The sequence below is a fragment of the Pogona vitticeps genome, chromosome 1 (assembly GCF_051106095.1).
Source record: "Pogona vitticeps strain Pit_001003342236 chromosome 1, PviZW2.1, whole genome shotgun sequence".
Lineage (NCBI taxonomy): Eukaryota > Metazoa > Chordata > Lepidosauria > Squamata > Agamidae > Pogona > Pogona vitticeps.
In genome coordinates, this window is record NC_135783.1 from 21,989,095 (window position 1) to 22,001,720 (window position 12,626).

Consider the following 12,626-nt stretch of genomic DNA (forward strand, 5'->3'; position numbering starts at 1 on the left):
AATCCCAAACTGAGAAGACCCACTGAAATAACTGAATAGGAAGTGTAGATTTTAAAAAGGAAAGAGGAGAACTAGAATCCCACATTTATCACTTCTGTTGCTCTTGGAAATCTCTCTGTCTTCATGGAGGTCCCAGAGGGACCCCCTGCCAGGTAAAATATCAAAATGGCTGAGATTTCTTTTAAATTGCTGACTACTTGCTACTTCAATATTCCAAGGTAGCTAGACATTAAAGTCAAACAATGAGAAATCAATCTAAAACTAACAGGCAGTGCAATCCGAACTCAAAGATGCATCTGCTACAGATGGTTAGGAATAAGCCGACACTTTTTCTGCCAGGAAAAAAAATCCTTTTAAGTCAGCAGTAATGCCCTTGAGATAACTGAACAAATTTTGAGTTTCCTTATCAATACACAGTTTAACTCATTTGTCTGAGCCAACTTGATCTATTTTAATAAACATAAATGTTGTCATACAAGCAGCTGCAGCAGTTAAGTAGTAAAAAGTATATATTCACCAAGCAGTTATAAAACAAAAACATTACCATACACACTATCGGCATATATCTGTATAATGGGTTGGCTGCGGCAAAGGATCAAGAATGCAACTCAAAAAAGTAAACGATTTAACCGCAAGTTTGGATGAAGGCATGGTGTATTCCTGGCATTTTCCTCCACTGAGTTTGGCATAGTGTATAAGGTGTGTTTGCAAAGAGTGAACAAGACTGGACTAGACAATATTCCAGAGCATTCTAAACTCCTTAGCAAATAGTTCCAGAACACTAATTACTTTAATTTATTTATTTATTTATTTATTTATTTATTTATTTATTTATTTATTTATTTATTTATTTATTTATTTATTTGATTTTTACCCTGCCCCTCTAGACAACGTCTACTACTTTGTTTTTGTTATGTAGCATCCAGTTATTTCTGACATTCAGCAATCCTAATTGTTTTTAGGGTATGTGAGATGTTCAAAAATTTCATTATTACTATGACCAATTCCTTAGGGTGAGACCTTAGGAAAAAACAACGCTCAATCTTGCAATTTCACAGTAACCCCCTAGGTAAAATTTTGGGACTGCGAGCCATCAAATGGCAGGAGGCAGAACACACACCCCTTTACCTCCATGCCTTTCCCATGCCACTTCTTTGCACTCTCTGAACAGCACGATAATGAACCATTGCAAGTTGTAAGGATTCCCTGCAACTTACAAGGATGTAAGGAGGGGGGGATGAGTTCCGATGGAAGGGTGTATTCTTTTTTATTGGAACTCATCCCTCCATGTGGGGGTGGGGGAGGGTTCCTGCCAAATAATGAGACTGAGTGTTTTTTATTCTAAAAGTCCTATCCCTACCATTCTCCAATGATTCTCTGCAACCACATAGGGATTTGCTTTTTGATTCCTAATGCAACACTTACCCACTATGCTACATTGTCATCTAAGCCTATTTAGAGAATATAAACTCTACTGGTAGTGATAGAGAGATAAAGCATAAGGCAGCACACAATTCCAAGTACCATGGCCATGCTGGCTAGGGGATTCTGGGGGGGGGTGTAGTCCCCCCAAAATACTCCCAACCTTTTGTCCCTACCTTGATATCCAAAGCTTTGGGAACGTTAAAGTATCACTATAATTATCCTGAATTCGTCTCAGAAACAGAACTGGCAGCCATGAAAGTTCTTTAAATAATTCTCTGCTTAAAAGCTGCCAAGGTGGCACACTGCCACAAACCACAAATAATAAATAACATTTGCACAGTAGAATAATTCAAAAAGATCTCGCTTAAACTTTTAGACTTGAAAACAGCTTGAAATCACAGTATTATTGTGTCATTAAAAATAATCTAACTAAAAACAATTGGAAAAAAAGAGGGGAATCCCTTACTGAATACAAAAAAGCCTTCCAATCCAGTCTTCTACTAATTTAAGGTCAAGGCTCCACAATGACTACAAAGAGATCACTGTTTTCTCTTTATGTGGACTGGTAGTAAGTACAAGTGGTGCCTCGCTAGACGATGATAATTCATTCCACTGAAATCGCTGTTTAGCGAAATCATTGTCTAGCGAAAAGCATTTCCCCATTGGAATGCATTGAAACCTGTTTAATGTGTTCAATGGGGAAGAATCGTCGTTGTCTAGCGAAGATCGGCCATAGGAAAGCCGCTTTGCGAACCACCGATCAGCTGTTTAAATCGCTGTCTTGCGAAGCTTAGGCCCCAAAAATACCTGTTTTGCGAGCGCAGAGGGAGCTGTCAAAATCGTCGTCTAGCGAAAATTGGTTTGCGAAGCAGGGACTAAGCATTGTCCAGCGAAATTCCCCCATAGGAATCACTGTTTTGCGAATCACTATAGCGATTGCAAAAAGTCAGTATCTAGCGAAAAAACTGTCATGCGGGGTAACTGTCTAGCGAGGCGCCACTGTATATCCAAAGCATAGCAAGTGCCCCTGGCTGTAAGGTGACTGTGAATTCCACCTGGCAGGGAGCAATCATTCCTCTAAAGGGCTGTCCGGGAACAGTTTCCTATCTGAAGATATTTTCTGTTGGCAAAAATGTTCAGCTTGCACAAAAGTACTGAATCATGAATAAGAATATAACAACCTTTGAACTACAAAGCTGGAAGGGACCTATGGACCATCCAGTCCAGCCCCTCTCAAGGAGGCAAAGTGGGGAACCGAAATCGCAACCTCTGGCTCCCCAGCCAGAGACCTCAGCCCCACCCCAGCATTGAAAGGTAATCATTAGGTGTACAAAAAGCTTCTAATGCCATGCTTCTCATATACATACAGAAAAGATGGTCTGGAACTGTGCCATTCTCTTTTTAAATTTCCATGCCATGTGTGGAAGGAAATGGGAAAGTTCCCACAGCTCATGTGGAGTTCTGTCAATATATATATATATATATATGTGGGCGGCATATAAAATAAATAAATAAATAAATAAATAAATAAATAAATAAATAAATAAATAAATGAATAAATGAATAAATGAATAAATGAATAATGTGCAGCTTGGAGTTGTAGTCTATGTGAAAAACAACCACCTTTTAAAAATACCTTTTTAGGAAGGCTGCATGAATATATACTGTACATGGAACCAGTCACGAGGTATTGTATTGTAATACCATGTTTATGGCATATTGTGCTTTATTTGACTGAACTCTTGGCTTTAAACCACTCAGAGGGTGCCAAGCACTATGCAGTGATATACAAGCTAAATCAATAAATAAATATTTCCAAATTGCATCTGCACATACAGATTAGCACAGAAAGAGTATACAAAACCATGCCTTTCTGCCAGGACCCCAATGAGTTCTTTGAGCCCTAACAAGCACAGAAAGCCACTGGTACCTTAGAAGATTTACTGTATAGATGGTTGACACAAGTGCAAAGTGACATTATATATTATACTGTAATATAGCAAAACACTCAGATGCCCAGAGTCATCTTGAGTCCAGTTGGGCACATTAGGGTCTATTGCTGTATAGGAGGTTGGTCTTTTCTGCCTACGACAGAGTTGGTGTTGCCCTGGGCACTCTGGCGATACCCACGCCTACATACCGTGTTTCCCCGAAAATAAGACAGGGTCTCATATTAATTTTTGCTCCCCAGAAAGCAGTAGGTTTTATTTTCAGGGGATGCTTTATTTTCTTCCATGTACAACAATCTACATTTATTCAAATACAGTCATGTCATCTTCTTCTGGTTGCTGCACAATGGTGGAGGGCGGGGTTTCACTTAACTGGGGCTTATTTTGGGGGGTAGAGTTTATATTACGAGCATCCTGAAAAATCATACTACGGCTTATTTTCAGGTTAGGTCTTATTTTGGGGGGAAACAGGGTATGTTGAAATGGCCGAGAGGAATGTAAGAAAACAGGCACCACCACCAACCTCCAGGGAAAACGGTGACATGCGAAGGGGCACAGACTCCTCCTCCGAACCAGGTCAGCATGCTATCACCTTGATAAGATAAGCTACTTCTAGAACAATCAGTTTGTTTAGTACAGGATATGACATGCACTTTCTTTCAATGTCCATGCTTCCTGTTAAGCTTGTAAAATGATATCCACGAAACAGTATATAAATGCAGCAAGGTTCCATTCCAATAACTCCCTTTTAACCTCTCTTGGGTGTTGAACTTCCTTTCTTTGATAATATGGAAATAGCTACCTCACTGAGAGGCCACAACAATTTTGATGAGACTACGCAAGATCTCATGTTTTGTGATCTTACACCATGATTTTTTAGTTAGTGTACATATTCTGTAGACTTTTATACAGCAGGTGATTTTTTTTGTAATAATTATGCCACCGTACTGATAATCTGTGTGCGTGTATAAAATACATATAGGATTTATGGAACAGGTGGATACCTTTGGTGGATCTAGCAACTCATTTCCTGGCACCAGGATGCTCACAGATCCAAAACGTTGAAAATCGCAGAAATAAATGAAATGAGAAATAGCAAGAAATAACTTCCAGACTCCTTTTCAACAGACTCCTTTTCTTAAAATTATTCCTTCCCTCTTTTCTGTTGTTTCTTTAAAAAAAATCAAGTATAATTACCACACCCACCAATTATATTCTGGCATCTTTTAGGCGCCAGCAAAAGCAGAGATAAAAAGATAACAGGATGCAAATATAAGTACGTAAATTAGCTACCACCTTTGGACCTAAATAATATTGTGGAAAAAACTGTAAAATCAAAGAAAACAACAATGTAGAAAACTACATTCTCAGTTGATATCACAGACCTTGTGATTTTTAAATCCAGTGTAAACAAAAATTAGAGTGCTTTCAGTGTACCCTAAGGATCTTCAAAATATACCAAAAACTAATTGGATTGATAAAATCAAGCATTTGTTTATATGGAGGGTAATCTAATTGTGAACACACATGGCTAAGAGATTTATTGATAATGTTATCTGGAGGTGGGATATTTCAAAGATCGCCATGTGATTTTCCATACAAAATGAGTGTGAGAATAAGCAGCATGTTAGCTGAAATTAAAAGTACATCAAACATGTGTCCCTTATTGCTCCCATTATGTATAACTAACCTAATCAGGGGCAAAATCAAATTCAAGCTATCTTGCTTAACTAGGGCAAAATTACATTTACAGAAACTGCTTCAGAACCTCTTAAAAATACAGCCTTCGGACTTTCTTTTAGCTGAAGCAGGAAATGTCTGCCAGTAAATCCAAGTACACGAATCATACATTCTAGGACACTTTACAGCTGAAGTACTATTGAATCTAATAAAGAAAACATTCTCATGATTTTTTGAATTGGATGGCCTTTTATTTTAGAATGATTAGAATCTTCAGTGTACCAAAATACAGGCAAGGACTTTGTGCTGCTATGAGAACAGATGTACCTCAACAACACGATTGTCATGAAGGTCAGTTTGGTGGAGTGGAGGGAGTGATGGACTAGGATTCAGGAGGACTGGGTTCAAATCCATGGAATTCACTTGACAGCACATATTTAATTAATTACCTAATAGAAGATAAAACCGCAAGCCACGAGAAAAACAGGGGAGGATAAAGAAGCAAACAACAACTAACATTTTATTAGCCTCAAAAAATATTTAGAACAGATGTCACAAAAAGAAAAGGAAAAGGAAAAGGAAAAGGAAAAGGAAAAGGAAAAGGAAAAGGAAAAGGAAAAGGAAAAGGAAAGGAAAGGAAAGGAAAGGAAAGGAAAGGAAAGGAAAGGAAAGGAAAGAAAAGAAAAGAAAAGAAAAGAAAAGAAAAGAAAAGAAAAGAAAAGAAAAGAAAAGAAAAGAAAAGAAAAGAAAAGAAAAGAAAAGGAAAGGAAAGGAAAGGAAAGGAAAGGAAAGGAAAGGAAAGAAAAGAAAAGAAAAGAAAAGAAAAGAAAAGAAAAGAAAAGGAAAGGAAAGGAAAGGAAAGGAAAGGAAAGGAAAGGAAAGAAAAGAAAAGAAAAGAAAAGAAAAGAAAAGAAAAGAAAAGAAAAGAAAAGAAAAGAAAAGAAAAGAAAAGAAAAGAAAAGAAAAGGAAAGGAAAGGAAAGGAAAGGAAAGGAAAGAAAAGAAAAGAAAAGAAAAGAAAAGAAAAGAAAAGAAAAGAAAAGAAAAGGAAAGGAAAGGAAAGGAAAGGAAAGGAAAGAAAAGAAAAGAAAAGAAAAGAAAAGAAAAGAAAAGAAAAGAAAAGAAAAGAAAAGAAAAGAAAAGAAAAGAAAAGAAAAGAAAAGGAAAGGAAAGGAAAGGAAAGGAAAGGAAAGGAAAGGAAAGAAAAGAAAAGAAAAGAAAAGGAAAGGAAAGGAAAGGAAAGGAAAGGAAAGGAAAAGAAAGGAAAGGAAAAGAAAGGAAAAGAAAAGAAAAGAAAAGAAAGAAAGAAAGAAAGAAAGAAAGAAAAGAAAAGAAAAGAAAAGAAAAGAAAAGAAAAGAAAAGAAAAGAAAAGAAAAGAAAAGAAAAGAAAAGAAAGAAAGAAAGAAAGAAAGAAAGAAAGAAAGAAAGAAAGAAAGAAAGAAAGAAAGAAAGAAAGAAAGAAAGAAAGAAGAAAATATGATTTATCCCAGTAGGAAAGGTCTGCAGCGAGACTTAATTTTTTGCAAGCTGCCTCCTCCCATCTCTTCCTCTGGTGTGCCTAGAAGTAGCTTAGACATTTTGCAATTAAACACTGCTAAACATGGCTAGTGTCTTGTCTGAACCTTGAAGGCAACTTTAATTACGATTAAGTGAAATAAAACCACTTTCATAATCCGTGATTAATCTTGGTTTGCTTCAATCAAACTGTAGTTAAAATTAACAGTTTGTCAGGTCTGAATGAAAACACAAGTTGTTATTAAACAACAACTGAAGGAACGTCTTCTGTACTCCACACAGCTACCCTGTAGGACTGTGGCTCCCAACCTTGGGTCCCCATATGTTATTGAAATAAACTCTCAGAAGTCTTCATTGGTACCCATGCCGCCCAAGATTTTGGGGGGTTGTAGTCCAAGAACATCTGGCCTTGTTATACACTGGGAGAATCAGATAAACATGTATGCAAGCACCTCTGATACTTTTGGCCTAGGCTGGATAACATATCTCTGCATTTACAGTGGCATGTTTCTTCTGCTTTGAATGAAAGGGGATGTCACTGCCTAGTGAAATAACACTACTTTTTGCACTATATACAGCAGGAAACACACCTGAATAGGAGCGTGGGCTGGATGTAATTATGTAAGTTGAAAAGGGGGCTGCAGAGAATACTGCTGGCCGTACAAACAACCATAGTTAGGTTTGTAAACAGCTGCTTAATTTTGGCAAACAAGAAATATATCCAGGTAAACAATGAAGAATTTTTGTCATGAATTTATATGCTTGTTAATCAAGCAATTCGTTCAGAATTCTTAAACCTCACCCTTTTCCCAGAACAGGAAAGCAGCATAACTTACAAATAATGCAAATAGCAATCAAAACTAACAATAAAACAATGTCTATAAAAGTTAGCTAAAGAGGATTCCCCCTTCCCCGCCATGACGTCAAGTCTATCCAGCCTACAACTTTTTCCATAATTTTCTCAGTATATGCAGAGGTTTTCCTCTTCTGGGGTTGCTCTGGGGTTATGAGACATATCCTAGGCTACACATGCTGGCTGCTCTCCTAAGTGGCACAGAGAGGGAAACCGTACTCCCAAGCTGTACCCAAATCACTGAACTGTCCAGCCAACTTTATCACAATGGTATGATTTAAGATCCACAATTATCCAATAGTCAAACCTATTGTTCTGAACCATTTTGAGTAGGCATGCATGATATTATGTTGTTTTAGAAACGCCAGAAGAACAAAAAACTAAGACGTTCCCATGCTCATCTATAAATAAAAACAAAATCCAGAAATGGATAAGTAGATGCAAGGTTTTTCATTCCCCCGAACTCTTCAACAGGCTGAGTGGTACCCAAAATTAGGATTGAAACAGATAAATCTAAAGGTTAGGCCAGATGTTGCTTCTGCCAACTTCTGACTCAGTACTACAGAATACGATATTCTTCTTCCTAACACAAACATTTATTCTCAATAACTTGTCTTCCAAATTAATGATTCATGGAACACAGCAAAAGCATTGTTGACACTCCCTGGAGAAAACACTTTTTAGAAAGTAACAACGATAATACGGCGAGTCATTGGACTTTATTCTTTTCACTCCAGTAACAATGTGCATTCAATAATCCAAATTAACACTAGCTGTTAATAGACGAAGCAACAAAATCTATTTGGCCTTGTAAATGTCTTCCGGAACAGCAATGATAAAATGTTTAATTACTTTTTAAGAGTGTGGAGACAAAACCCAAGGCCATACAAGAATTCAGTTTAAACTGTTCTGAGAACACTGAAATATGGCAATTAAACAGAAAACAGGAAATATGTCCCTAAGAGAAGAAGACATCTAATCATCTGAGTTGAGGGCAAAATGCCACCAAGAATTATACAAACTATACAATCTTGTGCATGCTTATCCAGAAACAGTCTCCGCTATGCTCCCAAGCATAAGTAAGAAACTTGTTCCCCAGCATGTCTGCATAGGATTGCAGCTCTATTCCTACAGAAGAGCAGAAGCATCCTTTTTCCTGGGATTTTAGGGAAAAGGGCAGGCTTTTGTAATGTCACTAGGGCAGACATTAATAAAAAATGTGGTTGGATCTTCATGAACAGTTTCAAAATGGAGTGTGCCTGAGAGACAGGCAGCATACAGACTCTATGATGAATTGAAATTTAATACTGTACTACAGTATATGAAACACCAGCTCTACAGCATGTAAAACAATGAAAAAGACAGACGTGCTTCTGAGTGTGTCTAGTATGTCCGGAGCCATGAGAAAATCTTGTCAGATTGACACAGTCTCATTCCCCAGGATGCATCCCTGAGATTTCAGGTGCAAAGCCTAGCACTGGGCTAATAAACCCCATAAACTGAGTTTCAGACTTAAAATTGGAGATGTGCCAACTGAAATGTTAGTGATTTAACCTTGGTATTGCACATCTAGTAGCCTGTAAGGTGTTATATTCTTTATTCGACAGTGCTAAAATTCCACCAGACACAGGCTGTAAATACATAATCAAATACCACAGGATTAGAGTATGTGCGAATTCAAAGTATATTTTCTCATCACACAACACAAAGGCCAATTTAAATCAGTCCGGTCCTCTTTTTTTTTTTGCTCCAAATGCAGCCTTTTTCTCTGCCACTGGGGGTTTCTACTTCTTTCAAGCTGGAATAATTTGAACACCCTTTTTCCCATGTGATCAGTTGATGCGTCCTTTAAGTGGTTATTGATTTGTTTGGACGTCTAGGTTTCTTTTTTCCCTTTTTAAAAAAAAATAGTTGGGGCTTAATATTTTTTGGATCTCACTATTTGCTCTATGTGAATAGGGATGGACAGCTGGGGTTTGTTTTTAAATGTTAGCAGCCCAAAGTAGTGCCACTAGAGGAAGGAAGGAAAGAAGGGGGGTTGTGGGCTGAACTCCTGATCAGTCCACACAGCCCCTGTGTGATCCCTGATTGCAAATTCAGATGTAATACAGGCTGCAGGTCAAACTGAAGTTCTTTGAGGCTGCGACTACACCGGCAAGCCAAATTGTTCCAATTTGGTTTGTCAGTATAGTCACAGCCTCAAAGAATATATTTATTTATTTATATTTATTTATTTATTTATTTATTGGACTTATATACCGCCCCATAGCGCTACAAGCACTCTCCGGGCGGTTTACAATTTTAATTATAAAGGCTACACATTGCCCCCCCAGCAAGCTGGGTAAGAACATACATACATCACCTGACAGGATCTAGAAAAGATGCCAAGACTTCCTTCACTGATTTTAGCCCAATTACACGTAACCTTAATATGTTTTGAATACTTAGAGAAAAGGATGTTCAAGCTCTGGACAGACACAATTTGAAGTCCTCAGAGCTATGACAAAGTTTGGTTTCTTAGAAAGTATGGCTACATAATAGCTGGATCCCTTTCTTCTAATGGAATCAGCAAATAACCAAGCACGCATTAAGTCCAGTTAAATACTGCTGACGTCAGGGGAAATATTTAATGTTTAATTTCAAATTAGATTTATTTAGTTCTTGAGTTAAGGTTTTTGTTTGTTTATTTAAAGAAGCCCTCTATGACCACAGTTTTAACTGAAAATATAGTCCCAAGATCTCACTACATTATGACACAAAAAAAGGTTTTAATTAGGCCTCATTTTTTAAGGGTTCCATAGGCTTCAGTGCAGAGTATTTTGGTTAACCAGAGCACAGACTGCTGTCCTCTGAAGATGCCAGTCACAGACTGGCGAAACGTTAGGAAGAACAACCTTCAGAACATGGCCAAAGAGCCCGAAAAACCCGCAACAACTATTTTGGTTAACCTTTCTGTCTATCATGACACTTAGTTTAAAAGAGTCCTTGGGTTTACTGAGACACCTAATTGTGAACAGAATCTAGGAAGCAGAAAAATAACAGAACCAATTGGGCCTATCTTCCAAATCTGACTGAAGTTATCCCTAGAACGTTTCCCCTACTCTTGAGATGAAATAATATTGGAAATTCTTACAAGTGCTATTAAAATTTCCAGGATTCTTTTCAACAGTTTCCTTGAATGAGGATGATTCCTATACATTGGCCAGTGTATCTCTGGTTCCTCTTCAGCTTTGCACAGATAAGAGAAAATGCATACCCCCCCTCTCTCAAAATTGCACACTTTGAGCCACCAGAAATGTCAACGATTAAGTGAAGATTATTGGAGGTGGAGCCAATTCATGCAAGGGAACCATGAGTAAGAGATATTGTGGAAAATACCTATTACTATTACTGCAATCAAGAATACAATTTGGGAGAAGGACACATAATTAAATTGACTCTCTTTGAGTAATTATGTAAATCAATTTGACGTAAATCACATCCACCCTGAGAAGTCAGGCCCTGTCCCTAGAAGGACATCAGGAACAGCCTAACTACCTGTAGCATTCCTGATCAGGATCTACATTTAAACTGATACTCTAATTATACACATTCTACACACATTATGCAGATAGAGTCTGATATATAACAGACTGTGATTTATCCTGGAGCACAGATTTAGGACAACCTTTGAACATAATGTTACCAAAAGCAGACCTGTTGAAATCAATAGCGCTTAAATTGGCTATGACTAATGGAAGCTCCACAAATTTCAGTTAGTATGGGTGCATCTGGATCCAACCCATTGTATTAACAGCCTTGACTCAATTTTGGAATGAACAAAAATCAGTAATAGCTACAAAATCATGAAAGCCTGAACTCTGCATCCGTACCAGATCAGTTTCTCTATGTTCGTGCATTGTGGCTGCATTTTTAGGCAACATAAATACATCATCCTTCTAACAAAGATCCAAGTGTTGCATATCAAATGCCCAAGAGCTGAATGTGCACATATCAGACTTCACAGCTGGAAATGAGCAACAAACAAGTGCCAACAACAAAATGCAATGGATGATCAATTCAGCACTTTCATTTTGCCCTTATGTTTGCAATATTTACACTAAGTACTGCCCCGGGAAATTCTGGCATTTTATTTTGCTGGATTTCCCAATTACATACAGCAGATCCATTTTCCCTCTCCCTCCTTTCTCTCAACAAACTCACAGCATTAAACACTCATATCTGGTCATCTCCTAAAAAGAATATAATTTTATATAACATGTAACTTATGAACTTCCTTCAGAATTGCAACAGCTGGTTTTTCACAATCTCTCCATTTTCAACCATCCTCTGAAGAAGGATAACAGCAGTATGAAAAATAAATAACATAATTGCAAATTGCAATGTATTAATCCACAGGTTCTTCCCATCCCAGAAACTTTCCAGAAAAGTAGCAGTGGCCACTTGGAGGCTGTGATCTAAACTTTTATTATTTTATCAGTCATCTGACTCATCCTATCTCACACTGTCTCTCAAACCAATAAAATACCCTCTAAGTAACCAATAAAATACATTTTGAATACAATAGGTGGCACAAAGAAAACACAGAGAAGTCACATTCATTTCATGAAGCAAGCATTTTGCTACTATCTATGTATATTTACTTGGCAATAAGGATCATTTAAAGTTTAATGAAATTTACAGCTAAATATCTCCAGCTAAATAAGGAGATGCTGTGTGTGCTTCGACTTTCCCATTAAAAACAGTGGGACTTCAACATGCTTAACACTGCTGGGGTCATGCTTTGAAAGGTCATGCTTTAAAACCAGTAATTAAAATGAAACCATGTTAAAACAAAGTAAGATTCCTAAGAGCAATTTTAGTAAAACTTTAGCAGGATCCACTTGGTTCACAGAATACTACTAATGGTGGGGTTAAATTGTCAGGTCACTCATAATCACAGTTCTGTAACCTGCGTTCATTAATAATGATTAGCACATAAAATACTTGAAACAAGCAAGTACTTTACATCAAGAGTGGACATTAGTATTCAAGAAATATACAGTGTAATATTAGACACGGCTACTCCTTTGCATTCCAGTGGGACCTACTTCTAGGAAAGCAGTCAGAATTGTACAGTAAATTTAGGGTGCCATTCCTTCAGTCCTACTTGAACGTAGCAGATGAATTTCAGCATCTTCACTTAAAGTATGGGGATAATACTA

General features: G+C 37.4%; 1 protein-coding gene across 4 annotated transcripts in view; it reads right to left on the reverse strand.

Annotated features, from left to right (window-relative positions):
- The window catches only part of EPAS1 (endothelial PAS domain protein 1), a 121,346-nt gene that overhangs the window by 105,952 nt on the left and 2,768 nt on the right, over positions 1–12,626 (reverse strand). The window lies entirely within an intron of this gene.